At 37.9% G+C, this 12761-nt stretch overlaps 1 protein-coding gene across 1 annotated transcript in view; it reads right to left on the bottom strand.

Annotated features, from left to right (window-relative positions):
• The window catches only part of stxbp5l (syntaxin binding protein 5L), a 230268-nt gene that overhangs the window by 158662 nt on the left and 58845 nt on the right, over positions 1 to 12761 (bottom strand).

The raw sequence follows: 12761 nt of genomic DNA, 5'->3' as shown, positions 1-12761 counted from the left end.
ACCTGCGAAACCTCTCCCTCACACAGCGAGGGTGAATAAGTCTGTCACTGAAGCTGCTCTCCAGGGCAGACAGAGCGTCCTGCAGGGGGTGAGCTCATGGCCCAGCATAGAAATGACCTTAGCCAGGACTCTCCTGTCCCCCACCTCCTGCACTGAGTCCAGAGGACAGCCCAGGACGGAGCTGGACTTCTTGATGACCTTGTCCAGCTTCTTCCTCTCCCTCTCTGTGATGCTGCTGCTCCACCACAGAGTCATAGAAGGTCTTTAGGAGTGGCCCGCTCACTCCAAAAGACCTGAGTCAGAGACACACCTGTGGATGTATTTGAAGGCACACCTGAAACACACTGCTTCTTTGTGTAACATCATGAGATAGCCACAAGAAATCAGCCAAGATATCAGGAAGATAATTGAGTAATTGCATCTCAAGACATCAGCCAGGAAGGTAAAGGTAAAGGTAAAGCTTGGGCACAAATGGGTCTTCCAAATAAACAATGGACAGAAGCATACGGCCAAACTGGTTACAAAGTGGCTTAAGGATAACAAAGTCATTCTTTTGGAGTGGCCATCGAAGTCCTGATCTTAGTCCTACTGAAAATGTATGGGCAGACCTGAAAAGGCATGTGCTACCAAGACGGGCAACAGATTTGGCTCAGTTACATCAGTTCTGTCTGGAGAAATGGCCCGAAATTCCTGCCAACTACTGTGAGAAGCTTGTGAAAGGATATCCAAAATGTTTGACCCAAGTGATACAGTTTAAAGGCAAAGGTACCATATACTAATGAAATATATGTAAACATTTTATTTTGAAGAAAGTAATGAAAAATTGTCTTAAAACATCCTTCTCTCATCATTCTAGCATTTAGCAAATATAAATAATTTTGGTAATCCTAAAACCTAAAACAGGAAAATTTTAGTCAGATTTCATATCTGACAATAACAAAAAAAACATGTGTCTTTTCATATAGTGTACGTAAGCTTCTGGTTTCAACTGTAGTTTCAGAAATACATTATTTGAGTAGTATTTACATATATTTTTTTATTATTTTTTTTAAATTTCTTTTTCAAATCAGTTGCTTTTACTTGTTTCAGCCATCAGCGTCTAATTGTTATTTATTTTTAAGAAGATGGTTTGTCAAGGGCAGTTTCCCACCTCCATTCTACAAAACTTTGCTTAAAAATATAATATTAAAAAAGTAAAGCTCTATAACTAAAATAAAAGCAAAAAAAGGAAAAAAAAAATATTTCAGACAAGAATTCCTTCTTGATTTGGAGGATTTGGCATGGCAACGGTCCTCAGTAGTTATAATAGCAATAACATAATCCAAATGAAAATAGTATATCTTTTGAATGAGGAAAGGTCGTCACAAAATCCTTCAAATCAGGAAGGAATTATTTACCTGAAACCCATGAAATTTAGAAATTCCTTATTACAATGTACTAAATCAAATTCTCCATTCAAAACAAATACACTATAAACAAAATCTATTCAGTGCATCTCCACCTCCCTCTCACCTCCTATTTAAATATCGTATTTGCATTTTCCTTGTTCTAAACATTAATAGTCTCCACTGGGTTGAGCACATCCATACATCAGAGGTGTAATCTTCTTGTGTTACGCTGCCTGTGGCTCTATAGAGATGGAGAACGCAGTGCACACCAAAGCGTTACATCTGCTACTCCACAAAACAGAGAAGGAATCGTGGGCTCTGTTCTGAAATGGATACCCGCCTACCCGATAAAGTGGAGCGGCCGATTGGTGCGTGTAGGTGTGCGCACATGTGGAGGAGGAAGGAGGTAGGAGTTAGGAGATAGGCAACGAGGGAAGGAGATAGGATTGATCTAAGGCTCTCTGCAATTGTATTGACTCGGGCTTATTTATCTACCCACATTATGAGTCAGTATTCGTCAATGATACAGTTTACATTTCAAAGTAACAACAATCCGACAGGGGTAAAAGTGAAACAGGTTATCGGGTATACCATGTTCCACTTGTTTCACCTGGGGCAAAGACTGTATTTAAATCAGTGATTGCATAAGGCTTGACTCACCAGCCTCCACAATTGTCCTTATGTTCAATCCAGTCCATTTTAATAGGCTAACATAAACTAAAAGTCCTGCTGGTTTGTTGCCAGTTTAGCAGGATGTTTCTGGTCATTTTTATTGCCCTGGAAAACATTGGAAATCCTATGTCTATACAGTGAGCTGGCTTGAATGTCCACAAAAACTGACTCTTACTTGGCCTGCTGTTCCTTCGGCTATATATTATATATATATTAGGTTTATCGTTGGTCTTGATTGTTACATTTTTCAGATATAGTGCCAGTTTAGTCCTGGTTAAGATCTAGTTTAGTCTAGGTTTAGTAATTGATTTGGCCTAGTTTAGTACTGCTTCAAAAAGTACATTTTAGTATATTCAGAAGAGAAGTTAGTAAGTTTCAAAATCACTTGCCTATAATTTGTTTTCCATGGCGTTGTATTGTATCACTCTTCATGCATAATGTGGAACATCGTTGCACATTCACAGCTACTTCCTCTTTCGCCACATCTCCTTTCATGGATGGACCCTGCCGAATCCCCTTTATCTCCCGGTGTCTGAATTTGTTTGCGCCTGGTCCGTCTTTTTTATCAGCCCTCCTCATCTTTCAGGGACCCACCACGGCTGCAGATAAAATGGGCACCCGTTGGAGGAAGCCAGAGGAAATAGCAGCAATCACAGGGTCTCCTCGCCTATCTGCCTTGTGCGCCCAGACAGAGCATCAAGACACAGCCAAATGAAAAAGAAATCACTTCCCAAGCACAGCGCTCATACATGTTAAGACTGGCAGAAAATGAATACAAAAGGGGGGAGTATATTTTCTGACAGACTGAAATGTGTATTTATTTCAATATTAATGCTGGTTCTGGTGACGATTATTTCTATTTTCTTTTAATTTGTTGGTAAGCATCCAAGTGCAGAAGGTAGCGGTTTATCTTCTAGTAATGTGTGTCATTGTAACAAGAAGGGCATCTGACATAAAAACAAAAAATAAATATATATTGTAAATATGTGATACTTTGTGTTTAGTTCAGAGCTGACAGGTTTTGTAGTTCTTGTCACTGTTAATGTGTTGTTGTTAATGTAACTGCTTTTGTTTGTGACACTTGGTTGCTATGCCAACAAGTCTATTTGTCAATTACTGGTCGGCCTTAAAGACTGGCTTTAGTGAACTGAGGTTGCTGTTGTTTTGCTCCTGTTTTGGTGTGGGTTACGGCCTACAGTAGCCCTTGTGTTCAGAAAATAAATAACCAGAACAAATTTGGCATGTTTCCTTACACCAGAATGCTACAATACAATCTACCATTCAATGTAAAAATAAATCAATATGCAGCTTCATCAATGCTTTGCCTGAGAATCTTGCAATGTATAATTTAAGCAAATTAACAAAGTAACAAATGTGTAATCTTATTCTATCAAGAGATCTGAAGGGAAACCCTGTAATACCTCAGTCGTCCAGATATCTAACCATAACTGAAGAATGCTTGGATGAGCAGCGAAATGTCTTCACTCCTACAACTGTTTGTCCAGTTGACAGATTAGATTTTTTTGTTTTTTATTAACTGAATGGAGAGTTTTGGATTGATGGAAACTTCTTGTAAGCTTCTTGTTTGTAGTATTGGGATATGGCCAGTGCCTGGGTAGAGGTACACATGCTGGGTTTGTGTATTGCCTTACATTATTCACAGCCTTTATAATCCTATCTTTATAACAAAAAAGATATTATCTCACAATCTTATCTTTTCAATCAATAAAATTTTTTTTTGGAGTCTTGAAAGCAGCGTAATTTAAACAGAAATGGCAAAAACATTTCCGGGAGAGTTGTCTTTCAAAGCACTAATCCGCTGTCTCGCCATCTGACACTTCTGAGAGCTGGAGAAGAGCAGCTCAGTGGGCGATGGCTCTACCACATAGTTTTAATGTCTATGATGTGTTGCAACATGTAGACAAATAAACCTCAAACCTCTAATGCAATATGCCATGTAAGAAATTAATTTCAAAGTACAGTTCAAGAGTACATGTGGATATAAATAAATTTTTCATAAAATTTTACTTCTTAGAGTAGCTTTCAGACAGCATCCTACTTGATATCTTACCATGTAATAGTACTGATCATACAAGCTTTATGTTGACAATAATAATAATGATATACAATTCGTGCTTCATCCATTGCTCCTTAGATTTGAATACATTTCTCCTTTTTTGTGGTCTATCCATTGAAAATACCAGATTTTGTGCATTATGTCCTCCCAATTACATCAACTTCAAATTATTAATCAGATTACAACTGATAAGTAGTACTTCTACCTCTATTTGAAACTATATTCTCTTAGTACATTACTCTGCCCACTTGTGTCAAAAAGAGACACCACTGATTTGTATTGCACTACATTCAACCAAGTTAGTTTTAGCTAATGCGGAAAATAAGCTCTACCAAAATGCAAAATGTTTGTTTACTTTTCCAGTAAAAGAGCTCACGATGCTCAAAATAAATATTGATGTGTGTGTGTGGTGCCACTGCAAATTCTGAGCTGTTAAAATTACTTATCAAAAAAAAAAAAGAAAAAAGAAGTCCAACACCATAATTGGCTTTCAGATTGCATCAGTCTAGAGGCTGTTTGATCTACGTAATCTTCTTCAGTTTGTTCTGTCTTCAGGCCTCCATAGCTTTACTAACTCTGACATACTAATGAACAAGAACAGCCAAGAACATTAAAAAAAAGTTAGAGGTTGTGTTTTGGGGTTTTTTTTTGTAAAAAATTGTTTGTACAACATTTGAATTTGAATATCGTACATAGTAATGACAATGTAGAGGGCCAGGTTAGTGTGTTTAAATAGATAAAAGTTAGACAATGGGTTTTGTCATTGCAACTGTCATGATAAGCAATATAAGCAATAATAAATCAGTTAGAAGGAGTCCAGCTTCATAAAAATAATATTTTAGATCCAAATCATCATTTAGCAAAATAACCATGCAAATTAAAGCTCCGCAACGTTACTTTTCTGGTGGAGGGTCTATGACCCTCTTGTCTCCATGGAGATGTTATTGCGAGTAATACCTTGAAAAACATGGATTCTTAATGTCACTGGGATCACCTTTCCACAGATCTTACTTGTAGCTTGGCCTGGTGGCATGTCCTTCCCTTCATCGTGGAGTTGGAAAAATTGAATGCTACACTGAAGAACATTCTAGGCCAAGCAATAACATCTCAAGCAGTTGATGAACCCTCCATCAAAAAAAGTCTTCATACCACTGCCTAGGAGGCTCTAAATTTGCAGAATGGAAAGTGGCAAATCCATTAGATAAGCCAGTAACTTTTGGAAGCAACTGAAAAGTATGGAGACATTTTAAAACATTGGGATATGAGTCACCATAAATATAGAAATGTATTTTTAGCTTGAGCTGCTCCTCAGTCTCCAAACTGACTGTAACATACTAACAATCATCATCTATATCCTGATCTTACCTCTCCCTCAAATATGTGCGCAGAGAATAGGCAACCGAGACCACCCAACTACCTCTGGCACCCCCTGCACCTTACAGTGGGCCAAATACAGACTTGTGACAGGAATCGGAGCAACAAAGCCCCCTTTGTGCTGGCAAGCAGGTGTCTAGACAATGCATGCGGTCAGATCGGGATGACTGTTCCCTTTGGGCCCAGGCGACGAGGTGAAAAATCAAATTAATGAGAGAGGCAGCTGGCACAGATGCAACCCTTTGGCTAAAACCTGTTGTTGTGGTGATAGACAGGACGAGTTAATAAGATATGATGTGGTACAGTGCACTGTCTCACCTCCTGATAGAGCGTGATGGGCACATCTTGTCTTGATTTTTTGTCGTTTTTTATTCAAGGACACACAGAGTCACATCAGCACATGTTTTGACAAATATAGCGGCTCATGCGCACTTCTAACACAATTGAAGCAAATACAAAGACAACATGCACATCAGTAAAATGTGAAGTTGGTTATCATGCTTCTGAGTGAATGAAGGTGAAGAAAAGAATAGATACAAACATATCAGTGGCTTGAGGCCATGCATGTTGTAAAATATATGCTAATTTGATTACAAATACCTTATGTAAGCTATTGTTGAATTACAGGAGTTTTTAGGGTTAAAGATATGTTGAAAAACATATGCATTCTTATTGTGAGTAGGGTCACTTCTTCACAGATCTGTCCTGTCTGGTGGCATCACAAAGCAAAGTAGCATAACCTCCACCAGAAAAGTTACATAGTGTACCTTCAAGTTTGTGGACAAAGCTATTACATACAACGATTTCCAATACCTAAGCATTTGCAATTTTACAGTATTTAATTGTGAAGTGTAACCATAGACTGTATAAAGAGGTGAAGGTAACACTCCTCTCGCACCACTGGTTTAGCAGGAAGCGGGCACTTGGCAAAACAGTCAATCAAACTGTTGTTAATGCTAGTGGGAGCCACCTCAAAGAAAGAAAGTTCCTGATATGTCTTTTAAAAATGTCTTAATATCTTAATTTACGGACAGAATAGTGAAATAAAAATACAAGGATAATGTAGGGCAGGTTAATGTGAAAATTTTAAGACCAAAATGACAAGGCTCATTGCAGCAGTTACAGAGAGAGGGGTGACAATCATATATATACAGTCTATGAATCTAACTAAGGTACATTCCATAATGTTATGTCTTAAGAAATTAATCCTGAAATGATGCCAAATAAAATCAGTAATATAGCTTAATTAAAACTACAATTATGAAAATAATGTGATAAAATTTTCTGATTGTCTTTCTATTTCAGGAAACATTTGACGGTGCACTGGCTTTCCTCATGAGACAGGTGTGTTTACGTTTCCATGGTAATGGTATGCAGACAATGAGGAGGTCTACATGGACCAGCTCATATGTGTCAGATTGGGAGAGGAGTAATTGCTGTCTTCTGAAGCTGACAAGCATGAATACACTGAAGAATGTGACGCGTTATGGGTTACGGTTGGGCAACAGTGATCAAAATGCAGACTTTGTTTTGGAATTATCGCTACTGATGATGATGAGACTGCAGTATGCCAACCCATCAGAAACATGCCAACACATGCCTATACATGCTTTAGTTGAGGTTCAAGTATGACCCAAACCCTGAAGTATAAAACTTAACACAAAAACATTATTTGAAAGATTGCAGTTCATCAGCTGTTTTTGAGGGCTTTTTTGTTTTGTTTTTGTTTTGTTATAGGCGCTATACTTGAGTTCCCTTGGCATATTTAAAAATAAATAAATAAATCTCCATATCCATTTTTTAACATAAGTCCCACTTCTACATAAGGCAGGCACATCACTTAAAAGCACTTAATCTACTAGGCCCATAGTTGGTCATACTCTCAAGTGGTGCAACATTGTCATTGTATGCCACTCATTTTGGTGACTCAGTAAAAATGCATCATCAAGATTTTTGGAGTAAAAAAATATCGATTTCAGAAAAGCAGCAAAAGTAGATTTAGTCTCCAAAAGCTTAACACTGTTATATGAGACTGGTAATATCTGTATGTGCTATAAAGATAGTAATAGGAATGAAGCCTGGTAAGACTAAATTAGGTAGAGAAGAACAGAGGAGATGTGATACCGAGCCTATAAACTGACATTCCATAATGCATAATGCATCATTTAGCATATGGCATACTTCCAAGAAATCTAACTGACCAAGTGTCTTAAATGTAATCATGCAACTGGATCAGCCTTTAAAGATCAAATATTACACAAAATTGACTCGTGTGGGCTTAAGCTAAGTTAGAATGTTCTTGCCTCCTCAAAAACATACCTGGAGTTTCATTCACACATGTTTGAGTAATCCTTCATTATTAGTCTGTCTAATGCTCTTTTCCACCTTGTGATGTCATGTAGTGGTAGTTTTCAAGTTAACAGCTACTTTTTACTTTTTGTTCAGTAGAGACTGGCAATCCCAGTCTTGAAATTATCCAAATGATTCTATTAAAGGTGTGTGGAGTATTCATGTATTACCACATGTCACAAGGTGGAGCAGAGTGTTTTCCTTTTGAGAGAAAAACCCAATCTAAATATGCAAGGTCTGTGTGTGTAAATGAAACAAAATACAACTCTGTGTATATCTGTGATGAGGAAACAACATTATAACATAGATCAGAAAATAGTGTAATATGGGTCCTTTAATCAAATCAACTGTTTGCGAATGGCACCTCTCTTTTTCTTCCTCACTTCTTAAAAATGCACAGCAGATGACAGGCAACAAGTGTAAACTTCAGAGCGATCTCATAATCTCAGAAAGTGACTCCAATGGTGAAACATGGCTTATGAGGGAAGCTTAGTACTTTGAGAAAATGTTTATTCAATGCTAACACTGGGTCATTATAACTAAAATGGAAAATCAAAGTATACAATTCAAGTACACATCAAGCATACTGACAGGAGAAGTGTTACATTTGTTTATCAGGGAACTTGTGAGAGAAACATTATAGCAAGTTTGGCAGGAGTGTTGGGTTTCGCAAGAGTCAAATTGTGATCAGTGATTAATAGAGATCATGATTGTGTCATTACACATTAGCTCCATAGACTGTATAAAGAAGTAGACTAAAGGAGTGTGACGTCACCCATAGCGTTTGGCTCCAGTCAGACAAAGCTCGTCAAGGCTAGCATTCATTCATTGTAGCTTTTGGCAGATCTAAGAGTCAAATTGATGTAGGGGTATGTTATTAGCCAAATCACAACATGATATTGATCTGATCACTATTCAAATACACTTTTCAATTTATTTCAGATGACCAGGGTGCTTTACATGCAGTTCAATAACAACATCAAAGACAAAACATGATGTACACTAGAGATCTACTGATATGGGTTTTTTCATGGCCGTATGTGGGTCTGATTTTGCTTATTTCCCCTAACTTATTTCCCCTAACTTATGTAATTTAAATTAACTACAAACTCACCCATTGCCCCTTTTGTTACCACAAACCCGTAGGGGAGCTGTGTAGTTAGGTTTTCCGCAGTTAACTGTTTGCATCCGAAGTGTTCAAATAAAGCTTCGTCTGGTTAAATTTGCCTGTGTTAATCACTCAGTTGAAACCTGGCCTGTAAAAGGAGGGTGAGGCATGTTTTTGCTTGGCACTATATCATATCATCTGCCTCTTACAGTAACTGATCCAGAGGTTGATGCTATTCTAAAACAAATGTGCCAGAATAGCTTTATATTGTGCCATGTATAATGTATTAGGATGGCGGTCATAATGGTATGCCTTGTTTATGTTTGATCAAAAGCTTACCCAGCACATTATATTTCTGTCTGCCCAACCCCTTATGGTTTTACATGTGACATCTGCAACAGTTAACGACTCAAACAATTTAAATTGACTCTTTTGCCTTAACCCACTTCCTCTGCTTTCTAAACCGTTCACTTTTCACCTTCCTTTTGTTTTTTAACAGCCTTACGTAATGCGCTGTTTACCCATGGTTGTATATATCAGTATGCACACACACGCACACACACATACACAAGCCCTCCTCTTCATCACGTGGAGTAAACATAAGTCCTACTGTGTCAAATCGTATCACTCAAAAGGATAGGCATCTGATCAAATTACAGACTTAAGTATGGCATGTAGCGTGAAATTAGATGCAAGCTAGTCACATTCTTATTCATAGATGTACATAGTTCCCACTTGAGTATCGTATATATGCAAATGAGCAGCTATGGAAGAGAAGACGGAATAAAATATTACATAAATGCCTGATCAAAAAGATGGCTTACACTGATTAGTATTAAAATTGGTTTCATTAAATGGTATTTTTACAGATAGTGTTTTGTTAGAAGAAATAATGCATTTAAAGAGGGGAAATGATATAACATATTGCGTGAGGAATATCTTTAATGGAACTGATTAATCATATAAATCATATTAATTTTACATATCTCATGCCTCTTGTTTTTTTTATTATTATGTATTTATTTATTTATTTCCCCAAAAGCTCCCCCAAAGGCTATACAATAAAGATATGCACTTGATCAGAGTGGCAATCAAACCACCATTCTCCAGTTAAAGGTGCACTATGTAACTTTTCTGGTGGGTGGTCTACCACTTGCCTGTCTCATGGAGATGCTATTGTTTTCCCAGGAATGCTCCAAGCTATGACATTAAACTAACCTATGTAGTATTAGCAAATAGTTTAAAAAAAAAAATGCATTGTTATATCCACAGATATTACTTGTAACTTAGTCTCCATGAAGATACATAAGTTTCAGTCCATACTGTGGAACCTTGCAGCCAAAGCAATGACATCTCCATGGAGACAAGCAGGTGGCAAAAGTAATCCACATTTAATGGGCAACTGACTCAACCAACACATTTCTATAATTTTATTTGGAAGTTGGTCATTTTCACGTCGTTTTTTATTGTCTATTCTTTAGACAATGCCTTTCCGAGATCCACATCTCGTCCCAAGGTCACCCTTATTCACAGTGAATCCTTGAAGCCTACATTACCATACGAGCTATATGCCACCATTTTCTTCACTAGCCTTGGCATTTCCATTCACACTGCTCTCACCATTATAATGCCCTCGCAATTTTAAAAATAAGTGGATACATCTTCCTCTATTTGCTTGAAAATAACAGTATATGTTATGTTATAAGAATTATTCATGAAGTTGAAAAACATACATTTATATGACATTGTTATATGCCACTTTTAGATCGTACATACAAGATTATGTGGAAAATTGACTTGTTGAGTTTCAATTTTAATATCACACATAGTGGGTATGTACAAGGCCAGAAAAAATCTGACTCAATAAGCAACTGGAATAACCAGATAAACCAATAAGCCAGGAGAATCAAAAACACCAGGTGACATGTTAATTAGTAGAGTTTTAAAGCGACTGTTGAATTTAGAAAACAAGTTTACAATGCAGTAGTTCTAAATAACTCATCAGTTTCCATTTTTCATATTTTACTTGACAAAAAATGAAATGCACAGCTGTGAACAATCAAAAAGAAGTCAGATTACGCACATCAGATGTTCAATTCAATTCAAGTTCATTTATATAGCACATTAAAAAACTTTGGCTGCCCAAAGTGCTTCACATAAAAGTCAACAAAAAACAAATACATAAATAAAGCAATACATAGGAAAAGAGCAATAAAACACCAAGATGTCCTGTCTGGCTAGAATTAAATGCCAGTGAGAAGAGGTGTGTTTTCGATCTAGTCTGAAACGGCGTTAAAGACTAATGGGCTCAACACACGGGGAGCGACTAACGACAGCGTGCAGCGTCACTCATCGCATAGGCTTTAAAATCGAACACATGGGCAGCGACTAGCGCAGCTTGTCACATCGCGCTTGTTCCAGAGCAGATCGCGAGCCTCCTACACGTCTGATTGGCTGTTTATTTGGAGGGAATTTTGAGGTTAATAGCGGTAGATGGGAAAAAGACGCTAAAATGAAATCTCGTAAAGTTTTGCTTCATTTGACTAAAATATTACAATTGGTTGCACTCTACAAAACTAAAAAAAGCGATCCTGGGTCCACCCTATTCTGCAGCTAATTCTGTTTAATGTAAAAACCTTAAATAAATATATTTTTTAATGTTGAATCAGTATTTAATACATTTGGTTATTAGCCTCCATAAATTTATCTGAATTAACAAATTTGCGCATGTTAACTTACCACTTATATTCATCCTGGCACCAACGAGTTCCCAGGCAGCTGCTTTTTTTGACATATCTCGGTAGTCTCTTTGAGATATGTCAAAAAGAATTGGGAAATCCGACACCGTGAGTATAATTTTCTCCTCCATGATGTTTCTGAAGTGGACAGTGCATTGGCTCGTCAATCAAACTATCGCTGATTGGCTGTTGTGTAGGCGACAGCGATAAAAGTAGAACATTTTTCAACTTTCATTAGTCCCGCATGTGCACGTCGACATGCACGACCGCGCGGTTTTCACATGCACGACTTTCGCTTGTCGCGGAGGTGAGAGAGACGAGCGATTTTCGCAGTGTCGCACAGGTACCATTGAAAATAAATGGAGAGCGAGCGACGTCGCTCCCCGTGTGTCGAGCCCATAAGAGGATTTGACAGACGGAGGGAGGAGCTGCCACAGAAAAGGCTCTGACACCTCAAATCTTGAGCCTGAGTTTGGACACCTGACCTCAGGGCTCTGGGTGGAGTATAGGGCTGTAGTAACTCCCTCAAATAAAGGGGACACACAGAAGGCAGACATTTAAACAGAATCAAAAACATTTTAAAATTGCACCTGATACAATGTGCTGTTAACATGACATTTCAACAATCTAAAAACTCTAGAAATCAGATAATGACCAGATTTTGTATGTGCTTATACACAGCCACTGTGAAAATAGCTACATTGATCTTTTCTTGCTCTTCCTTCCCACTCAGGATAACCACCTGTCCCTTTACTTTAAAGACTGGGCTAAACACATGTCCATGCTTGTATGCAGCCAGTATGATGCACAAAGCTCTCTGTAAAACACACCATTTGGCTTGTATTGAAGATCTGCACAGCTCAGGGCTACTGTGAAGTACATAGAGGTAAAGTCGATGAGATGAGTGAAAGCTGGGCCTGGTTTAAACATGAGGGTGCTTCAGTTTGTTATATTTGTTTGCTTGTTTGTTTGGTTGGTGAGTGGGAGAAGAGGACTAACTTCCTTCTGAGCCAGAGGGCAGTGAGTAACACAACTGAACAGTAGAATTTACCATC

Source organism: Periophthalmus magnuspinnatus, chromosome 21, assembly GCF_009829125.3.
Source record: "Periophthalmus magnuspinnatus isolate fPerMag1 chromosome 21, fPerMag1.2.pri, whole genome shotgun sequence".
NCBI classification, from domain to species: domain Eukaryota; kingdom Metazoa; phylum Chordata; class Actinopteri; order Gobiiformes; family Gobiidae; genus Periophthalmus; species Periophthalmus magnuspinnatus.
The sequence above is the reverse complement of the archived record's forward strand: the minus strand, read 5'-3'. Positions and strand labels throughout refer to the sequence as shown.